General features: G+C 38.2%; 1 pseudogene; it reads right to left on the bottom strand.

The window, feature by feature from the left end:
- Positions 1-2,154: 2,154 nt before the first annotated feature.
- Positions 2,155-22,666, bottom strand: LOC130019958 (nucleolin-like; annotated as a pseudogene).
- Between the last annotated feature and the right edge of the window lie 616 nt (positions 22,667-23,282).

The following is a 23,282-nucleotide window of genomic DNA, read 5'->3' as shown; positions in this document are numbered from 1 at the left end:
CACACCCACATCCCGCAACCACAACAGCTGCCATAAAAACTCACTGCTTCCTCAAATGTCCTGGAGCTTCTGGACACCTACAATCTCTATAGTGCTGACATCCCAGTAGGAACACACCAAATCAGAAGGGAATGTAATAGAAGTCAACTAAACTAAATACACAAAAACATGAACACAGGAGGCTCTGTTAGCAGTAACAGTTTAGTAATCCCCAGGCAAGGACTTTTTGTGCCCATGTGAGACATAACAAATTTCACAATTTTTCTTTTACTGAAGTCTATTTCTGATAATTGCATTTGGAATTTATTTGTAATAAGCACTGCAAACTAAATTATTTTGTGCCTGCCATGGATGTAGGGGTTGTGCATGAAGGGGTTGTTGGGAAATGGGGACATTGGTACAGGTAAGGTCACAGTGGTATTGGGACCACTGTTGGAAAAATTAATGCTTGTAACAAATACACATGAACAATTTTGTGAAGCTTGGTGTTTAAATAAAGGGGAATTTTTTATAAGGACTAGAAACTTTGAGATCAGAGCAATGATGCTAGGGTCATCTCTGATATAGAAAATGTATCGTGAAAGTACCCCAATGTTTTTCACAAAATCACAAAATACTGTGATTTGATATCTGTAATATAACTATAGTTTCTCTCATAAAGCTCTTGTTGTTTTTTCTACATAAAAATCAAGAAGTGATATTTTCCACTTTGATATCTGGCTGTTAGATTCTGGTACACACTTTGCTGGAACAGTATCAAAATCAACATCTAACGCTATCAAAATAAAAACTTGCACGTGTTTAGAATTTATCATTTCTGATATTAATTGGCATAACAGTGTCTACTTTGACTTAGGTTCTGTGGATTAAATTACCATAGTCATTAATTTATTCACAGCTAAATGAAAGGCTATACATATTATGGATTTTTTTTCTTTTTGGATCACACTCAGCAATGCTCAGGGGTTACTCCTGGCTCTGCACTCAGGAATCACTCTTGGTGGAGCTTGAGGGACCAAATGGGATGCTGGGGATCGAACTCAGGTCGGCCGCATGCAAAGCAAATGCCCTATCCACTGTGCTATCACTCTAGCCCTTCTATGCATATTTTAAGTTCAGTATTCATCTTAGCTTCTGTGTTGAGTTTTTGCCACCAGATCTTCTATTAACTCTGATATGCTCTCAAATATTACATTCTCTAAAGAGAATTATAAGGTGGTTTACATCCCAGAGGTCTTAGAAAATTTGCCATCTGAAGAATAAAAACACTTATTGTTTAAAGAATACTATTCTCATGTTTCATTCACTTATGTTTAAATAAACTCTAGTGGTCCTTCTGTACCATAGCACTGAGCACTGCACACTCAGGTCCATTACTCCACTGGAGTGAACATTACAGAAAATGCACCTAGCTGTTGAATAATAAGTGATTTCACTTTCTTCATAAGAATTCTTATAATACCCTGTAGTACTCCAAGACTTTTTAGAACTTTGTGTCTCATTTTAAAAGAATTTTTTAAAAAATAATATTTAAAGTGATACAAGACTACTTTTTATGATAGTAGAAACTTTTTTCTTCTGGCACTAGAGTTTAGGACTTTCCATTTTTCCCAAAGTAGCTGAAGCAAAAATCATAAACCATTCTGCTTTCCCTGACACCCAAAACACAAAAACTACAACAAAAACAAGACAACTTTTTATAGGAAATTATGGTTTTGTAACTGGGAAGAAACAATATAAATTTAAAACTTAGAGATAAGGATTAAATCTATCACTCATCTCTTTTAAAAGTTTATAAGAATATCCAGTCAAAACCAACAGAACCCTCCCTGGAAATATATACCAGTTTTCAAGTAGACTACTTGACTGTCTTCAAAAGTTTTTATAAGGCTCTGCCATTGATCAAGTAGCAGAGTAAAAGTTTCAGAGTCCTTGCAGATGGCAACAGGAAAAAATATAGAATAAACTATTCAAATTTTGTCCTTTTCTCCTAGTGACTTGTGGATCTGCCTCCTTGGAAACCTCCTAACCCTTGAAAGCTTTCCCAACCTCTGCGACCAATTCCACCTAGAGTTCTTTGCTGCCTCCTTGGCCCCCAAAACTACTTCAGCCTCCAATGCCACTATGGGAGCCACCTTCACCCTCAGGCTTGACTCAATCTAAATTAAAGTTCTCTCCATCAGTTTTCTCACCAGTTTTCACTGCCTCCTTGCAGCATGGTATCTTTGTTATAGTTGAAATGCACACAAACAAATCCTTAAAGGACCCAGTCTCCCAATCTGTGACTAACCTTGCTGGAGGAGAGCCTTCAAAAGATTCTTTTTTTTAAAAAAAGTTGTACTTTTTTTTATTTAATCACCATGAGATACAGTTACAAAGCTTTCATGTTTGAATTCCACTCATACAATGATCGAACACCCATACCTTCATCAGCACACATTTTCTACAACCAATGTTCCCAACATCCCCCCATCCCAACACTCTGTCTGTCTTTATGGCAGACAATTTCCCCATACTATCTGCTTTGGGGCATTAAGCTTTGCAATATAGATACTGAGATGCTATCATGTTTGGTCCTTTATCTACTGTCAGCACACATATCCCAAAGGTGCAAAAAACACTGTAGAAATGATATCTGCACGTGTATGTTCATTGCAGCACTGTTCACAATAACCAGAACCTGAAAACAATCCGATTGCCTGAGGACAGATGACTGGATAAATAAACTTTGGTATATCTACACAATGGAATACTATGCAGCTGTTAGGAAAGATGAAGTCATAAAATTTGTTTATAAGAGGATGGTCATGTAGCATATCATGCTAAGCAAAATGAGTCAGAGAGGGAAAAACATAGAATGACTGCACTCATTTGTGTAATATAAAATAATATAATATGAGACTGACATCCAAGCCAGTAGACATAAGGGCCAGGAATACTGCTCCAAGTTGAAAGTCTAACTCATGGGGTGGGGTGAAAGAAGCTGTGGAAGAGAGAAGGGGTAAGTCAGTAATAGTTGGAGAGATTGTTCGGGATGGGAGATATGTGCATCAAAAGAGTCTTAACATCTCATCTGTGGTTTCTTCAGACACAGCTTCAACAAAATGTTTTGGGGGCTTGCTTCTTGTATTAAGTAATTCTCTGGGTCGAGCCCAATGGCTCTCTCCTTAACTTCCCTTTTATTACATGAATTTAAAACTTCCTTAACATCTTCAAATGAAGTGAATTCTAAATACACATACTCTTTGCTTACACCATTTTGTTTGGGGGGAACTTTGATAAAAGTTGCCTTCTCCAATACGTCCTGAAGAGTTTCTCATGTTGTGGCATAGGAAAGTTGCTTAAAGCAAGAGTTTTGGATTCACAGATACAAGTGCTCCACCTTCATTTTCCTGATTTTGGCCTTTCCTTTAGTATACAGATAAATGGATAATCCATCTATCACTTTTCCTGGCTTTTCTCCTAAGATTTTCTCTGCATCAGCTTCTGTCAATTAATTAATTTTTTTTTTTGCTCTTTGGGTCACACCCAGTGATGCATAGGGGTTACTTCTGGCTCTTCACTCAGGAATTAACCCTGGTGGTACTCAGGGGACCACACGAGATGCCGGGAATCGAACCCAAGTCGGCAGCATGCAAGGCCAATGCCCTACCTGCTGTGCTATTGCTCCAGCCACAGCTTCTGTCAACTTAAACTCAATGTAAGCAATTCCTTTTCTCCTCCTCTCCTTGTTTACTAAACTGAACTCCACACCATCCTCGGATACTTCCTTTAATTCATCCTGATAATTTTGTAAGGCATATCTTTATTCATTCAGGGTCAGGGGAATGAGACCCAATTGTATTTACAGTTTTTGGCATATCAAATATGCCATGGATAGCTTGCCAGACTCTGCCATGTGAGTGGGATACTCTTGGTAGCAGGGCGGTCAAACTGAATATATCAGGATCTTCCATGAGCTGTATTACGGATTCACTACCAGGATCTCACCATTCTACAAGAAGTGATCATCCATGTCAAGAGAGGGGTATGGCAGGGTGATACCATTTCACTGAAACTCTTCAGTGCCACCCCCAAAAACATCATGTGATGACTGGAACGGGAAGGAATGGGAGTGAAGATAGATGATCGGCAACTACACCACCTCCTCTTCACTGATAACATTGTTCTAATAACACCAAATATTAGCCAAGTGCTACAAATGCTGGCCAACTTAGACCATGAGTGTGGAAATGTCAGACTGCAGCTCAATCTCACCAAGACAATGTTCATGAGAAACAGACATGTTCCTGACAATCCATTCACTCTCAATGGAACAAACATCTCCAAATGAAGCAGTTATGTGTACCTTTGTCGAGAACTCAACATGAAAAACGACTGGGCACCTTAATTGCGCAGGAGGAAGAGAGCAGTGTGGAACACCTTCAAGAGCATCAAAGAAATTGCTAAGAGGACGAAGAACCTCCAGCCCTGGGCACATCTCTTCGACTCCACCATTGTTCCTACATTAATATACACCTTAGAGACCTGGACCCTACGAAAACAGGATGAGAGTGCTATTTGGGTTCTCCCAAAGAGGACTCAAAAGAGCTATCCTTGGAGTATCATGCATCACTCAAGTGAGAGAAGGAATCCGGAGTTCCGATCTCTGTCTATGATCGAGAATCAGGGACACTGTCTTATGAGCCAAGGCGTCGAAAATCAAATGGGCTGGAGACGTAATGCGATTTGGAGATGACCACTGGATTAGATCCATTACCGACTGAATTCCACAGGACGTCAAAAGAACGTATGGCCACCCACCTACGAGATGGTCAAACTTCTTCATCAAGACCTGAATGATCGGCTTGAGGCTCTTCCTGTTCCAGGAGCAAGCAGATGCCATTGAGCTACACTAGCATGCAACAGGGATCAATAGAGATGTTACTGGAGCCTACTAGAGCAAATCAGTGAATACAGGATGTCAAGTGATCAATTGATATTTTTATTCAAAAGTGTTCTTGTATTTTGATTTTTCGTACTGTTCTTTTTCTTTTTTTTAGTTTAAATTTATTGCAAACATTTTATATTAGTAAGTTCCAAGGCTTTACCCAAGTCTTCAGCACTTACAAAATCCACATAACTATAGTTCCCAGATACACCAAGTTTTAAAACAGCAAGTTTATTTTTAACAGAAATATCATTGTTGCCAGTTTTTAATGCAGGAACAGATTTGTTGGAGTTCAGGTTTCCAAGATTGAAAGATGCATTTGGTTCATTTTCTTATACTTTCTGTTTCTTGGCTTCAGGACTACTTACTCTGTCTTTTTCCTGGTGCTTCTTTTACAGGGTCTTAATCCTCTCCTTGTCCTCCTCTCCCTCCTCCTCTTCATCATCCTAGTCTCCATAGCCATTCTTATCATCATCATCATCATCAATCTGCCTCTGCCATATTCTGGGCTTTCACAGGAGCAGCTTTTGTGAGAGTGTATTTTTATTTAACTGGTTTAATATCCATAGATTCTTCTTCATAACCCTCATCATCATCCTCATTATCTTTTTTTAATCTCTCGAGGCAGGGAAAACAGTATTTGGTGCTTTTATCACTGCTGTCTCAAATTCATTCTCATCCTCATTCTCCTCATCCTCATCTCCACTGGGGAAATGACTTGTTTGGCGACATTATATGAATTAAACCAAATCAAAAACAACTTGTGCAAATCTCCAAGGAATGGGAACACAGGCAGGCCTTGCCACTAGCAGCCAACTTTCAAGGACTCGTTTAATATCCCCCTACCCAGGTACACCACCTGTAGGGGTGGTGTCCGGAGCCACGTGTCTGGGTACAGGCAGTGCCAGTTTCCAAGATGACATCTCCAATGGACAGGAACAAGTTGTGCAGGGAAAACTGGAAAGGTACATGAAAAACAATGAACTCTGACTTCTGTCTAAAACCAGGCACAAAAGTCAGATCAAAATGGATTAAAAAAAACTCAAAATCAGACCTGAATCCATAAGGTCGACCATCCTGTTATTCGTCGATTGCCTCAAGCAGGCCCCAGTAATGTCTCCTTCATCCTAGTCCTGAGATTTTTAAAAAAGTGCCATATTCAAGGCCCTTTCAGAGTTAGGAGAATGAGACCCATCATTGTTACTGATATACTGAGGAGTTTCCCAGACTCTGCCATGTGGGCAGGTTACATTCTGTAGCCTTCCAGGTTGTCCAAAGTAAGAATGAGATAATAAGATGTCGAAGACCTCCAGAACCAGCCACCACCATGCTGAGACCACTCTCCACACACATGAAGGTACTGGCAGAGGAACAAAGGCATGCAGGTCCCAGGACTGAGATCTCCAAGCCTACTCGAATCGGGGGTGAGCATTCTCCACCCAGATCCTCCAAATTCCAGTAGGCAGGGGTCACACCCACCAACTGGCCCCCTGGCGCCGTGTAATCCCATCAACGGCCAAGACCCAGAGACTACAAAACCCAGCTCCCGGAAGCACAGAATCCATAAGGTACATGGAGGAAAATGTAGGCAGAACTCTCCATGACACTGAAGGTAAAAGCATCTTTAAGGATGAAATACCACTGACCAAGCAAGTGGAAACAAATATAAACAAATAGGACTACATTAAACTAAGAAGCTTTTGCACCACAAAAAAAATACTGTAGCACTGTAGCACTGTCCTGTTCATCGATTTGCTCCAGCGGGCCCAGTAATGTCCCTATTTTGAGAATTGTTACTGTGTTTTGCATATTGAATACATCAGGGAGTAGGTTTCCAGGCTTTGCCATGTGGGACAAGATACTCTCGATAGCTTACCGGGCTCTTGGAGACAAGCAAAGGAATGAAACTCTGGTTGGCCGGGTCAGCAGCAAATGATCTACCCACTGTGCTAGTGACCAAAATACAGAGAGAGACTAGGGAAAGAATGGGAAAGAATATTTACCCAATACCCATCTGATAAGGGGTTTTTATACAGGATATACAAGACACTATTACAATTGTACAAGAAAAAAACCTCCAATCCCATAAAAAAAAAAAGGGTGGGGGGAGAAGAAATGAACAGAAGCTTTCTCAACAAAGAAATAACAAAGGCTAAAAGAAACATAAAAAATGCTCTACATCACTAATCATCAAGGAGATGCAAATCAAAACAACAATGAGATATCTTCTCATACCACAGAGAGTGGCATGCATCAAAAAGATCAAGAACAACTAGTGCTGGTGAGGATGTGGGGATAAAGAGACTCTCTTCTATTTTGATGGAAACGCTGCCTGGTCCAGCCTTTTTGGAAAACAGTATGGTTGTTTCTTCAAAAACTAGAAACTGAGCTTCCATATGACCCCAGAATACCACTTTTTGGAATATATCGCAAGGGTGAAAAAAAAGCACAGTATAAATGACATCTGTACCTGTATATTCATTCAGCACTGTTCACAATAGCTAGAATCTGGAAACAACCCCTACTGCCCAAGAAAAGACAACTGGTTAAAGAAACTTTGGCACATCTACACTATGGAATACTATGCAGCTGTTAGGAAAGATGAAGTCATTACATTTGCTTGTTAGTGGATGGTCATGGAATTTATCATACTAAGTAAAATAAAACAGAAAGAGAGGAACAACCATAGAATGACTGCACTCATTTGTGGAATATAAAAATAACTTAATACGAGACTGACATCCAAGGACAGTAGACACAAGGGTCAGGAATATTGTTCCATACTTGGACGACTACCTCATGGGCTTGGGGAGAAGGCAGCTTAAATAGAAAGAGATCACTAAGTCATTGATGATTAAAGGGATCGCTCGGGATGGGAGATGTGTGCTGAAAGGACCAACATGAAGGCCTCTCAGTGTCTGTACTGCAAACCATAATGTCCCCAAATAGAGTATGGGGTAAATTTTCTGCCATAGAGGTAGGGAGAGGATTTTGAATGGGGAAAATACTGGGGACATTGGTGGTGGAAGGTGTGTACTGGTGCAAGGATGAGTGTTCGATCATTGTATGACTCAAACTCAAACATGAAAGCTTTATTACTGTTTCTCACAGTGATTTAATTTTTAAAAAATGAACAACTTTGTAACTCTATATATCATGGTGGCCCGTTAAAAATAAATAAATTCATTAATAAATTATGTGGCTTCACTCTCGGAATTCTATTATTTAAGAGTAGACAATAGATCTAGGAAACTGATTTGAAGTCAGGACTTTAATGCTCTACTACATAGAAGTTTCTGCCCTTTAAACTCCCTAAGTACTTTACTAACAGGGTCATGGTGGGCAAAACAGGAGGCCTGCAGCACTCTCTATTATAGCTACCTCTTCCATTCTCTGTGGCCTTTAAAACCTCCACCGGTACAAAAATAAAAAAGAAGTTAATAAACACAAGTTTTACATGAAATTTTAATTAAAATCTGTAGAAGAAAAAGGTGAAAACCATATTAGAAAATATTGATAACAATTACTGTAGTATAAATTACTAATTATATGTTCTTTGCTGTGATATGAACTGCCACTATTGTATTCTAGCCTCTAATTAATTTTAATAATTCTGTTTTTTATCATACAGTTTTGCAGAAAAGTGAGGCGCAATATAACTTTAATGTTAAATTTTATGTAACATTTATATTACAAATATTAAAACAATTATTACAATGAGCTACATGTTTAAAATATTTAAATACAGAGCAGATTTATGGCTATTGTATCATAACAATTTATTTGTGTTTATAATTTCCCTATTTTTCTAGATAGAAAATTTACTTAGGAAAACCATCACTGCAGAGAGTGAAGTATTGTTCCTTCCCTGAAAAGAGAACTTGAGACTTGCTCTATAGAGCTGAGCTTACTTAAGTTTGGGCATGAGAGCCGGGAGGAGGCCCTGGGGAACTGGTGAAGAAAAGCGGGCACTTTAGTGAGGGGTGTGGCATTGGAAAAATAAATGAATGGAACTATCATCATTGACATTAACACAAATAACACTATACCAATAAAAATGGGTTATTTTTTAAAAAAATAAACGAAAATATTTATTTTTTAAAATATCATTTGGTCTTTTACTAACACAAAGACAAAAACATAATATATTATTCCCACTAAAAAAAGTGCTTCACTTAATCACTTAAATCATTTAACTTTCCGTTAGTCGTCGATTTGCTCGAGCGGGCGCCAGTAACGTCTCCATTTGTCCCTGTCGCGTGCTAGTGTAGCCCAATGGCATCTGTTCGCTCCGGGAACATGAAGGGCCTCAAACCGATCGTTCATGATCTTGACGAAGAAGTCTGACCATCTGGTAGGTGGGCGGCCACGCGGTCTTTTGACATCCCGTGGAATCCAATCAGTAACAGCTCTAGTCCAGCGGTCGTCTTTAAATATCATTACGTGACCAGCCCATCTGATTTTTGACACCTTGGCAAATGAGACAGCGTACCTGATCCTTGATCGTCGACGGATGTCAGAACTCCGGATTCGTTCTCTCATTTGAGTGAAACGTGATATTCCAAGCATGGCTCTTTCTATTCTTCTTTGGGAGACCTGAATGGCGTTCTCATCTTGTTTGCGTAGGGCCCAGGTCTCTGAGGCATATGTTAATGCAGGAAGAACAGTGGAATCAAAGAGATGTGCCCGGAGCCGGAGGTTCTTCGTCCTCTTAGCTATTTCTTCGATGTTCTTGAAGGCGTTCCAAGCCGCTCTCTTCCTCCTGCGCAGCTCGGGTGCCAGGTCATTTGTCATGTTGACCTCTCGACCTAGGTACACATAGCTGTTGCATTCGGAGATGGTCGTTCCATTGAGAGCGAATGGGGCGTCAGGAACAAGGCTGTTTCTCATAAACATTGTCTTCGTAAGATTCAGCTGTAGTCCTACCTTTCCACACTCACGGTCAAAGTCGGCCAGCATTTGTGCCGCTTGGCTGATGTTTGGTGTTATTAAAACAATGTCATCAGCAAAGCGGAGGTGGTGTAATTGCCGACCATCTATCTTCACTCCCATTCCTTCCCATTCCAGTCGTCGCATGATGGCAGAAGCTGGGAAAAGTATTCGTAAGGCCCGCCTGTCCTTCACCAACTATAAGAGCAAGATGACTGCCCTCCGACGTCCTGATGGATCCATCACATCCTCCAGAACGGCAATGGAGAAGATTATCCATGACTTCTACTCAAATCTCTTCGATAGCCATGTCCACTTGCCAACATACCAAATTCCACAGGATGGGTATGTTGTTCCCAACGTTCTCCCCTCTGAAATCCGACACACCATTTCGTTGGTAAAGAAACAAACAGCACCCGGCCCAGACAAGGTCAGACCTGAACACGTGAAGAACCTGCCATCAGTACTCATCAATACACTGGCTCGGCTCTTCACTCGCTACCTGTCTGAATGCAAGGTTCCGTCCCAATGGAAAACCAGCAGGACCGTACTACTGTTCAAGAAGGGAGACATCCATGACATTGGCAACTATCGCCTGATCTGCCTATTGTCTGTCATCTACAAGTTGTTCACTCGAGTCATCCTGAATAGGATTGGCAGAACATTAGATGAAGGACAACCATGCGAGCAAGCAGGGTTCCGCAAAGGATTCAGCACCATCGACCATATCCACACGATAACCAAGCTCATTGAGGTTTCTCGGGAGTTCAAGATGCCGCTCTGCTTAACGTTCATTGATTTAAAGAAGGCCTTTGATTCTGTTGAGACGGAAGCGGTCATTGAAGCCCTAGCCAATCAGGGCATTCAAGCCCAATACATCAGGATCCTCCGTGAGCTCTATTGCGGATTCACTACCAGGATCTCACCATTCTACAAAGAAGTGATCGTTGATGTCAAGAGAGGGGTGCGGCAGGGTGATACCATTTCCCCGAAACTCTTCAGTGCCACCTTCGAGAACATCATGCGAAAAAAAGTGCTTAGCTGGAGAAAATGAGTTAGGTAAGAAACTTTCCTTACATGTAGATAACTGTGTTTGTTTGTTTGTTTGTTTGTTTGTTTTGCTTTTTGGGTTACACATGGTGATGAACAGGGGTTACTCCTGGCTCTGCACTCAGGAATTATCCTTGGCGGCTCAGGGGACCATATGGGATACTGGGAATCGAACCCGGGTTGGCAGCATGCAAGGTAAACTCCCTACCCACTGTGCTATTGCTCCAGCCCCCTTGTGTTTTGATCCCTGGCAGTGCATATTGTCCCTGAGCAGGAGCAAGAGCCATCCCTGACCACCATCGATCGACTTGTCCTGAGTCCTCCCTCGTAGTGAAGAGTGAACAAGAATAGTGAATTGGAAGGATCCACATCCATACTACTACAGAATTGGGAAACAGCACATATCCCCACCATGAGGAGCGAAAAAAAAAGAGCCCTGAAGCTTCAACAGTGAATACTCACATATACAACATCTCTGATAAAGAGTTCAGAGATGAAATGATGAGGACCTTAAATGAGCTCAAAGAAACAGTGGAACAGAAAAGCCAGTAAAATACAGGAGGATATGAAAGAAACAATAGAATGGACAGCCAATAAAATTTAGGAAGAAACGAAAGCAGAAAATAAAAAAAAAACTATAAACAGAAATGTCACTAGTAAAGAATTCTGTAGATGAGATTAAAAATTCAGTGGGTGCCCTCAACAGTACAATGACAACAGCAGAAGACAGAATCAGTGAGCTTAAAAATGAACTGCAGAAAGCATACAGGCTACAACAGAATATGAAAAAAAAAACACCTAAAAATAGCTAAAGGACAATTGAGACTTATGGGATGAGTTCAGGAGGAACAACATAAGAGTCAACAAAGTACCAGAAGGACAAGGAGGCAACCCCATTGAGATAGTAACAGTTAAAGATATTATTGCTGACAAGTTCCCAGAGCTGGAGAATGCAGGCATCCAGATACAAGAAGCCCCAAGGAAACCAGCTAAAGGAGACCCTGTATAAAAGGCTGTAAAACATATCATAGTCAGAATAACAGATACCATATGTACATATACAATACTGAAAGCACCAAGGTCAAAGAAAGAAATCATTTAGAAAAGGAGTATCCATTAGATTTGCAGCAGACTTATCAGATGAAACCATCCAAGTCCAAACACAGTGGTGGGATATATATATATATATATATATATATATATATATTCAAAGAAATGAATGCCTCACCAAGAATATTTTATTCAGCTAGACTCTCACTCAGACTTTGTGGACAAACAAGTTCAGAAACATCATAGACTCAAAAACAACCAAAAGAATAAGACTGTAGGGGCTACTATAGAACAATACAAATGCCACAAGCACAAAAACCTTCTACTGAAAGACAGAACAAAACCCTATAACAATAATCTCTCTCCAATATCTATAGTGTAAATATACCAATCAAGATACACAGAGTGGCAAAGTGAATTAAAAACTGAATCCAGTATTCTGCTGCCAACAGGAAACAAAATTGAACAGTCTGAGAAAACACACACTCAAAGGATGGAACACAATCCATCAAGCAAATAATTCCCTCAAAAAAGCCAGTGTGGCAACACCAGTATCCAATGACATAGGTTTCAGGCTGAAAATTATTAGGAGGGACAATGAAGGACATTTTGTAATAATCAAGGGACGTGTACATGAGGAAGAAATTACTCTCCTAAACATGCATTCACCCAATGAGGGGCCAGTGAAATACTTAAAACAACTGCTAGTAGACTTCAAGGAGGGCACTAGTAGCAACACAATAGTAGTCAGAAACTTCACATTGTCACCTCTTGATATATCAACAAAACTAAAAATCAGCAAGAAAGTGCTGGTTCTGAAGAAATAAATGGAAGAGAGAGGACTAATTGATGTATGCAGAGCTTTTAATCACCCAAAAGTCTAATACACATGATTTTCTAGTGCACATGAAATATTTTCCAAAATAGTCCATCTGCTGCGCCACAAAACATACATCAATAGAATCAAAAAGAAATTGTATCAATTATTTTTTCAGACCATGATGCACTGAAGAAAGAAGTTAATCAAACACAGAAACAAAAAATCAAACGCCTGGAAGTTAAAGAGTTCAGTGCTGAACACCAATGGGTTAGAGAAGTACTCAAGGAAGAAATCAAAAGATTCCTGGAAACAAAGGAGAATATGAACACGAGATACAAGAACATGTGGGACACAGGTAAAGCAGTTTTAAGGGGAAAGTTTACACCTCTGCAATTGTGTATTAAGTAGGAAGAGAGGGCCCACAAAAATAGTTTGACTTCATAGCTTAAACTCTTAGAAATGACCAACAAAGGAGCCCAAACTAGGCAGGAGAAATGAAATAATAAAACTTAGAGCCAAATTAACAAGCTGTGTTTCCAAAAATAACAAGCCAAAGATCAATGAAAATAAGAGCAGGTCTCTGAAAAAATAAACAAGATTGATTAAAAAAAATTAGCAAGACTGACAAAGAAAGAAAAAGAGGAAACCCTAATAAACTGAATAAGAAGTGAAAAAAAGGGACATCACAACAGAAACCAAAGAAATTCCAAATCTCATCAAATATTACTTTGAGAGTCTGTATGCCATAGAACAAGAGAACTTAAAAGAAATGGATAAATTTATGGATTTCTATAACCACTCAAGACTGAACCAAGAAGACTTATTACCAATCCTTTTCAAGCTTTTCTAGGAAATTGAAGAAACAGAAACATGCCTAAACAGGTTCTATGAGGGACATATTACCCTGATATCAAAAGCAGACAGAGACACCACAAAAATAAAATAACTTATATTACTGATAAACACAGACACAAAGATCCTTAACAAAATATTAGCAAATAGAATCCAACAAATCATCAATAAGATCATATACCACTACCAAGTGGGATTCATCCCATGGATACAAATCAAGCAACATAATTCATCATATCAATAAAAGATAAAAACCATATGATCCTATCAATAGATGCAGAGAAAGAATGTGATAAGATTGATCTATTTATGATGAAAACTCTCAGCAAAATGGGAATTTAAGGAACTTTCCACAATATAGTCAAAACCATCTACCACAAGCCCAGAGCCAGCATCATTCTCAATGGGAGTAAAAACTTTCTTTTTAATATCAGGCACAAGACAAGGATGCCCAATCTCAACACTTCTGTTCAATATAGTAGTGCAAGTACTTGGCATAGCAGTTAGGAAAGAAATAGTTATTAAAAGCATCCAGATAGGAAAGGAAGAAATCAGTCTCTCACTATTTGCAGATGACAAGATATCATACATAGAGAACTCCGAAGCCTCTACCAAGGAGCTCCTAAAAGCAGAATTGTATAGTAAAATAGCAGGATACAAAATCATTACGCAAAATTCCGTGGCTTTCCTATATGCAAATAATGAAAGAGAAGAAAATAATATGAAAACAAAATCCTATTCACAGTCTTGCCTCAGAAAACCAAGTAGCTTGGGATCAGCTTAACTAATGAAGTAAAGGACATCTACAAAGAAACTTAAAAAGTCACTACTTCAAGAAATAAAAGAGGACACAAGGAAATAGAAACACATCCCCGGGTTATCAATTGGGATTAATATTGTCAAAATGGCAATACACTCCAAAGCATTATACAGATTCAATGCAATCCCCAGAAGGATATCCATGATATTTTTCAAAGAAACTGATTAAATGCGCCTGAAATTCCTATGGAATAATAAAAAACCCATGAATAGCTAAGGCAATTCTTGGGGCAAAGGCATCAATTTCCCCAACTTCAAACTGTACTACAGAACGGTAATAATTAAAACAGCATGGTATTGGAATAAAGACACACCCTCGGACTACTGTAATAGGGGTGAATATCTTGACACACACCCTCAAATATATGATTATTTAATCTTTTATAAGAGAGCAAGAATCATGAAGTGGAGCAAGGCAAACCTAAACAAGCAGTGCTGGCAAAACTGGACAACTGCTTGCAAAAATATGGGCTCAGACCTCTACCTAACACCATGCACAAAAGTTATCAAAGTGAATTTTAGAACTCAACATCGGACAAAAATCCTTAAAGGACATAGAAAAGGCAGGCAAAATGCTCCATGATATTGAAGTTAAATATATCTTCAAAGATGAAAGGTCGATAACCAAGGAAGTGGACGCAAAGATAAATAAATGGCACTACCTTAAACTAAGAAGCTTCTGCACCTCTAAATGAACAGTTACTAAGATAAAAACACAAAGTATGGAAAGGGAAAGTGAATAACTCATTACCCTTATGATAAGGAGTTAGTATCAAAGATAAAATGGTACTAGTTAAACTCTACAAAAAAAGTCCAACGCCATTAGAAAATGAGACAATGAAATGAACAGAATCATTCTCAAAGAAGAAATTTGAGTGGCCAAAAGGCACAGGAAAAAATACTCTTCATCAGTAATCATTATGGAGATGCAGATCAAAACAACAATGAGGTATCATCTCATACCACAGAGACTGACACATCCAAAAGAACAAAAACAACCAATGTTGGCTTGGATGTGGGGAGAAAGGAACTCTCAATTGTTGGTGGGAAGGTTGACTTGTCCAGCCTTTTGGAAAAAACTATATAGACATTTTTCAAAAAAACTATAAATTGAGCCCCCATTTCATCCAGCAATATTACTTCTGGGAATATACCCTTGTCCAAAAAGACACAGCATAAACAACATCTGCACACCTATGTTCATTGCAGCGCTATTCACAATAGCCCAAATCTGGAAATAACCCAAGTCTCCGAGAACAGATGACTGGAACGTCTACAAAATGGAATACAATGCAACTGTTAGGAAAAATGAAGTCATGAAGTTTGCCTATATAAGGATGGGCTTGGAGAGTATCATGATGAGTGAATTAAGTCAAAAGGAGAGGGACATATATAGAATGTATTCATTTGTTAATTAAAGACTAATATACTAATATCCATTGTCAGGGAAAACAGGGGCTAGGAGGACTGGTTCATGGTTGGATTCAACCATAAATGTGTTTGGAGGAGGGTAGGTGAGACAGAGAAGAGATGAATATGACAATATAAGCTGGGAATGATCATGCTGGACAAGAACTGAGTGTCAAAAGTATTAAAAGTAGGTAAAGGGATATTCATGATAACTTTTCAGTATCAATATTGTAAGCTGCAATGCCCAAAGGGAGAGAGACAGAGACAGAGAGACAAAGAGAGACAGAAACAGAGACAGACAGAGAAAGAGAAAGAATAGTACCTGACCTACAGGCAGACTGCAGGTGGGTGGCAGGGGGTGATGGAAGGGAACCTGGGTACACTGGTGCGGTGAACTGTACACTGGTGGAGGGATGGGTATTGGAACACTGTACGGCTGAAATCTAACCATGAACAGTTTTGTAAGGGTCAATCTTACATTGATTCAATAAAAAAGATTTGTGGAAAGTAAAGTATCTCCTTGTTTTTAATGTGAATTATTTTGTATATTCCAGGAATTTAATTATTCCTTATAAATTTTATTTGTCTGATATCAGGAGTTACCCCCAGTTCTGCACAAAGGAAAATTACTCCTGGCAGTGTCCTGAGGACCATATGCAATTATAGGGATAGAACCCATATTGGCTGTATGCAAGGCAAGCTTCCCACATTCTGCACCATCTCTCCAGACTCATATTCTACATATGATTTAACAGCAATTGGTAAATGTATCCAAATAATATTATCGAAATTTTTATGTGGACTGCATTAAATTTGTGCACTTCTTTGGCATTAATGGTCACATTGACAATAATATTCTTTCCAATCAAGAAACATGGCATGTGTTTACATTTCCTTTTGTATTTTATTTCTTTCAGTACTATAGTTTTCTTTAATTGTTAAAAAATACTTAAACGCTATAGTTAGAAAGTTGCTTATAATACAGCTCTTACAGAGTTTTGATGATTTAACACCAATCCCACCACTGAAGTGACATTCCCTCCACCTTTGAACTCATTTTCCCAAACACTCCTCAGAACTGCCCTTTTAGCAGACACGAAATTTGTTTCATATTACTTGATTCAACCAAATAGTTAAAGGAATTATTAAAAATATTTCAGTAAAAGTTTTTCAAGTTTTGAAAATCGTTCTATCTTACTAGAGGGATTTTGAGTCTTTGAGGATTAAGCTTTTACCACTAGGGACTTTTGTGTTACTGGTTTTGTTTATTGAGTGTAGTTGGCTTCCATGTTACTTTCTCAACTAATTTGGTGTGCTCCTAATGGAATTTCAATACTGTGAAATTTGGAGGTATCCAAATTTGGAGACCCAAAACTTATGATCTGTAGAAGTGGGATGAGTTGGGTAGAGAGTCTTAGGTAAGTAATGAAGTTAGACCATAGACTATTTGCATGGCAGCAGCAATGGTGTGTGGGTGTGTCTGCTATTGCTTTGGCTGGGTGGAGAGTTGGCATATCGAATACGCCACGGGGAGCTTGCCAGGCTCTACCATGAGGGATGGAAAAATTGAACCCAAGTTGGCCGAGACCTACCTGCTGTGCTATCACTCCAGCCCGATATATTATGTACAAGTGACAGTGACAGTGATGCTTAAGTTGCTGTAAAATCCTTAAGCATCACTGTCACTGTCACTGTTCTCCTATTGTTCATTGATTTAGTCGAGTGGGCACCAGTAATGTTTCCATTGTGAGACTTAATGATACTGTTTTTGGCATATCAAATACGCCATGGGAAGCTTGCCAGGCTCTGCCATGAGGGACAGAAAAATTGAACCCAAGTCAGTCAAGACCTACATGTTGTGCTATCACTCCAGCCCAATATATTATGTACAAGTGTTTTCTACCACATATAGTTGTCCTTTTTAATCTTGAGTTAATTTTACAATGCAGGATTAGATAATATCTCACACCAGTGAGAATGGCAGATATCAAAAGGACTAGAAACATCCAGTATGCATAGGTTCCTGTTAAGAATAAAATTCTTATTCACTGTTGTTGGGAATATAATCTGGTTTAGCTTCTCTGTAAATGAGTGTAGAAATCTCTTTAAAAAGTACACTAGAACTCCTATATGAGGAAAAGAACTGTATCACTATTGGTATCTACTATTGGTATCTACTATTGGTATCGAAAAGACTTTATGAAAAATGAATATTCATTGCAGCACTTAGTAAAGTAGCATGAATAGAAACAATCCAAATATCCAACTGTGGATGGATGGGCAAAGAAGCAGTGGTATATTCAGATAATGTAATAAGATTACAAGAAATATTGTTACCTTTCACTACATGGATTAAATTAGAGCATCTTGTGCTAATTAAAAGTCAGAGACGAGGGACAGATACAGAATGATCTATCTTATATGTGGGATATAAATTTTTATAGTAAGGAAATAACAAATGACCAAAGGGAATTTGAAAGTCATTCTGAAAAATAAACTGAGGTTATCTGGGGGAGTTAGGTAATTAATCCCCACTGGTAGAAGGAATTGGGCATTCTGGTGATGAATGTAGTATTAGAGTGAAATTTTCATTGACAGCATTGCATATCATGTCATCATAATAAAAAGGTAGGGAGAGCCAAATTATTTAAATGTTTTATTTTTAATATATCTTTTTGTTGAAATATTTAAAATAAACATGCAAACACATATATTAAATATGTTAGTAAGGTTAATTTTGTAAAATATCTTAATGATGTGTCTTTGAATGTATGCAGTAAGTATATAAATTAGTGTAACATTAAGATTATAGTTTGAAGCTCTCCTTTTATCTTATTATGACCACATCTTTTTAACTTTATTTAAACACCATAGTTTGCAAAGTTGTTCATGATACACTTGTTATGGGCTTTTGATGTTTCAATACCAATCCCACTACCTTAGCTCCATATTGTTTCCACTATCCCAACCACCCCCAATCCTGACCTTTTAGTAGGCAGATATTAGTTTCTTTTATATTGCTTCTTACAGAAAAAATAGCTAAAGGAATTATCAAATGTAATTTAGTAAAAAAAAAATTGTGTAATTTTTTTCTGCTTTGTGCTTTTTTAATTATTTTATTTATTTATTGAATCACTGTTGGAAAAGTTACAAAGCTTTCAGGTTTAAGTCTCGGTCATGCAATGATCAAACACATTTCCCTTCATCAGTACTTATTTTTCACCACCAAGAACCCCAATATACCCCCCTCCCACCCCTCCCAATGCCTGTGAGGCAGATGAATTCTAATTAGCACTCTATCTACTTTGATTAGATTCATTGTTTTGACAAAAGATGCACCATTATTGTTTAGAGTTCACATCCCAAAATCAGACCTGCTGAAAAGGCATTGTGAAATAATTTGTTTTCTACAGCTAGTTACAAGAAGAAAATGATGATTTTGGATTTCTGATATTCTACTTATTAAGCCTGTAAGTATTTCTGCTGAGAGCCAGATATTTATGAGATTGGTTTCTGTGGCTCTGGAGTCATGGCCATGCCAGAAAGCTGCTCATCCGTGGCAACTCATGACCTCGGTAGGGTGTGAAGGATGAGCTGGGAACACCCCTGTTCCCATGAGGTTTCAATTGCCCTGTCACCACTGGCTCATACCTGACTTTCCAAAAAGCTCCGAGGTGGCTGACATCTTGCTGTCCAGGGGGATAAAGGTGGAAAGGAGCAACACCCTTTCCTTCCCCGTCAGGCATGGTGTCGTGGATTAACACATAGTCCATTCACTTTTCTGCTGCAAGCTGCCGGGGCTCTGCATTAAGTCCTTGTGCTTCTGGAGCCATGGCTGTGCCAGAGAGCAGCTCATGGGGGGCAACCTGTGACCTCGGTAGGGCATGAAGGATGTTGTGTAAATTTTTATATCTCACTGTGTGGTTGTTAATTTTGTCTGAGGATTACTAAGCTTTTCATTACTAGCTTAGACTTTTGTTTTATTGTTGTTTGTTGAATTTAGTTGGTATCTATTTTACTTCTCATCCAATTTGGTCTATTCCAAATGGAATTTCAGCACAGTGGGTTTTGGAAATGCTGTGAGATCTCATATGTGATTGCATAATCCAGAAACTTTATGATCCATAAACTGGGATGAGTCTGCAGAGATTCTTAAAGAAGCCGTGGAGTTTGTTTCTTGTCATGGTGGCAGCAGTGCAGTGTAGGCATCACTGCTGGGGCTTTCTCAGGGTATATTCTTGGCTGACCCATTTGCAAGGGTGCCCTGAGTTTTCAGCTGAGGATGATGGGTTGGGGGTGGGGGTGCAAGGAACTGGCATGTTCATGAATTTCAAGTGATTGCTTGCATCTCCTTGGACATTTAGTTTGTGCATCTGAAGAGCAGGTTGGTGGGTAAGTAGACATAGTGGTGGCTATGGAAGACAAATTTTAGTTTACTTTGTAAATTGTCCATCCCCTTTGTACTTGATTGACCATTCCTATGTACTTGTTATTTTGAAGCAAAAGTTTAAAGTAATGTCATGGTGTTTTTTGTGCTATTTTTGTATCCTCCCTATTTACTACATAAACTTATTTCTACTTTGTTCTTATATTCCTAATGTTTTTCTAAGTTATAATATTGTCATTTACAAATATGCATAGTTTTATGCTAATTTCCAATCAAACATTTTAATAAATCTTTCTTCCCTGATTTTGATAAGTCAGTCAAACTATATTGACTGTGGTGAGAGTGGGTAGCCTTGTCTTATGCCTATGCTTGTGCCTTAAAAAATTGTGGGCCTTGTAGCTTTGCCACTGAGTATGATGTTATCTTTGAGTTTTGTGGTAAAATGCTTCAACTATATTGAGAAAAGTTTCTTCTATTATCATTTAAATAAATTTTAATCATGAATATCTGTCGGTCCTAGTCAAATATAACCTCTACATTGATGTATTGGTCATCTATTGTGATGGTCATATGATTTTAATTTTTTCTTGTATTGATATAGTGTATTAAGTTGTTTGACTTTCATATATTAAACCATATTTTGAGTCCTGAAAAAAATTCTAGTAACCATGGTATATGGTATCTTTAATATGTTGTTGGATTTTGTTTGCTAATATTTAGGTGTAAAATATTTAATTTGTGTTCATCATTGAATTGGTTTAAATTTTCCTTACTGTGATATTTCTGTCTGCTTTTGTATTAGAATGTTTTTCTCATGGAAATAATTTATGAGAAATTATGATTTATCTTGCCTCTCAGAAACTGTTGTTTGGAGAGTTTAGGCCACTGACATTAAGATGACAATTGAGATGAAGAAATTTATTGCTGCCATTTTCTAGAAACTATGAATGCTTGTGAAATTGTGCTTGTCTTTGACAGAAGGTCCTTTAATGCTTCTTGCACAACTGGATTAAAATTATGGAGTTACTATGTTACCCTTGTCCATGAAGGTTTGGATTATTCTTTCAATGGACAGAGCATATTTGGTGAGGTGCAAATTTCATTGAGCTCTTTTTTTTTCTGTTTTCCCACCAATCTCTCCTGTCTAGTAGAGTCTTATCTGATAAATATTATAAGAATATTATAGAAAAAAATTTTAAGCTCATTCTTTGATTTTTCTACTTCCGCCATTTTATCTATGAATTTCTCTTTTGTCATTTTCATCACAATGTGCCCTAGAGATGTTCTGATTTAGTTTATTTTGGCAGGAACTTTGAATTTCTAGAACTGGGATAGTGTACTCCTCAACTCTATGAAATATTTATTATTTCTTTGAGTTGCATTTCACTGATCTCTCCATTCTCTGCCACAAGCCCTGATGTGATTTTTACATCATTTCTCTTGACCTAATCCAATAATTATTTGCTATATTGCTCATTTTTCTTCAAACATCAACTTCTGATTTTTCCTGGAGATTTCCTGTTTATAAATCATGGAGGTCACTGATTCTGTCCTCAGTTGATGCCACTATGCTGCTGAGGCATTAAACTGAGGGGGGTTTTTTTGTTTGTTTTTTCTTTGTCATATATATTCTTTAGTTTTCTCATTTCTCGATGACATTTTCACATTTCCCATTTCTCCCTCTCACATTTTCTTGTGACTGCTTGTATCACAATTTTGTTAATTTTATTAAACCGCCATTATGTTGTCTCTAAAATCCACATTAGAGAGATTATATAACTCATTGATGCTGGTACAGAATTATGAAATTATTGACCCTGTCATAATTGAGCTTTGTGGACTTCTAATCTGTTGCTTTTATATTATGAGCTATGGATGGAGGTCACTCCATCCAAGAGCTACTGGACGGGATTCTGATTTTGTAGTTTTCAGTTTAATCTTTCTCAATTTATTCGTTGAGTACAGAGTTTAGGTTTTCCAGGGTCTATAGAATTTTTATTCCACTGGTCTAGGTTTTATGGTATTAATAATAGGAATAGTGGTGAATTGGGTAGGAACTTTTATTATCCTGGTGCCACTTAGAGTCAGAAATCTTGGCCTGAAATGCTACTCAGAAAGTCTGTCTTCAGTAGTTACTGTGTTTCTGATCCTTTTCTGAGTTCCTGCTAGGCAATTTATCTGTTCCTTGACTAAGCTTGGTGCTATTGGAGAGGCGAAAGCCCACGGGGTGACATGGCCCACAGTTAAACTGTTCTTCATAATATAGAGTATAGCCCCTGTGTGCCTCGTACAGTGTCTTTCCAGTTTTTTTTAAATTACCCAAGCCTAGAGAATGAGGTATGGGTATTTCACTTACTTCCTTTTGTTCCTGTGAGCAGCTCTCTAGGTTGCTTATGACGGAGTTCAGAGTTTGGTACATCCTTTATCCTTTGGGAATTCTTTTTTTTTTTCTCTGTATTTTCTCTTTTTTTTTATTAGTGAAACACCATGAGGTACAGTTGTAGATTACAATTTTTTGTGTTTGGGTTTTGATTATACAATGATCAAATACCCATCCCTCCACCAGTGCCCATTTTCTACCACCATGGATAATATCCCTCCCACCCCCATCCCCCCCATCCCCCTTACAGAGCTAATTGCATTGCTATTTGAAATAAACAGAATTGCTAATTCTGATCATTTATTTTATTTTATTTACAGCAGAATAAGGAAATAATTTTTATTCAGAAAACTGACCCAGAAGACATGGAGATTAGTTTGGGGTGAAGGAAGAGAAATTAGTAGCAATTATTGCAGTAATGCATACATATATTTTTCATAAAAGTAGGTTAATTTACATAGTAAGGGAATAGCAAATTTTCAAAGTCATCAGAATGAAGGTTTTGACTACAGAACTGAATTTACACTGGGAAGGAGGTGTCATGGAGGAATCTTGGGACACTGCTGGAGGAAAGTGGGAATGCTTGTGATGGGGGTGGTGTTAGAATGATATGTTCATTCATGAAAATAATAATTAACAATATTGTAAATACCAA

This window comes from Sorex fumeus, unplaced genomic scaffold (genome assembly GCF_029834395.1).
Source record: "Sorex fumeus unplaced genomic scaffold, SorFum_2.1 ptg000010l, whole genome shotgun sequence".
Classification (NCBI taxonomy): Eukaryota; Metazoa; Chordata; class Mammalia; order Eulipotyphla; family Soricidae; genus Sorex; species Sorex fumeus.
The sequence above is the reverse complement of the archived record's forward strand: the minus strand, read 5'-3'. Positions and strand labels throughout refer to the sequence as shown.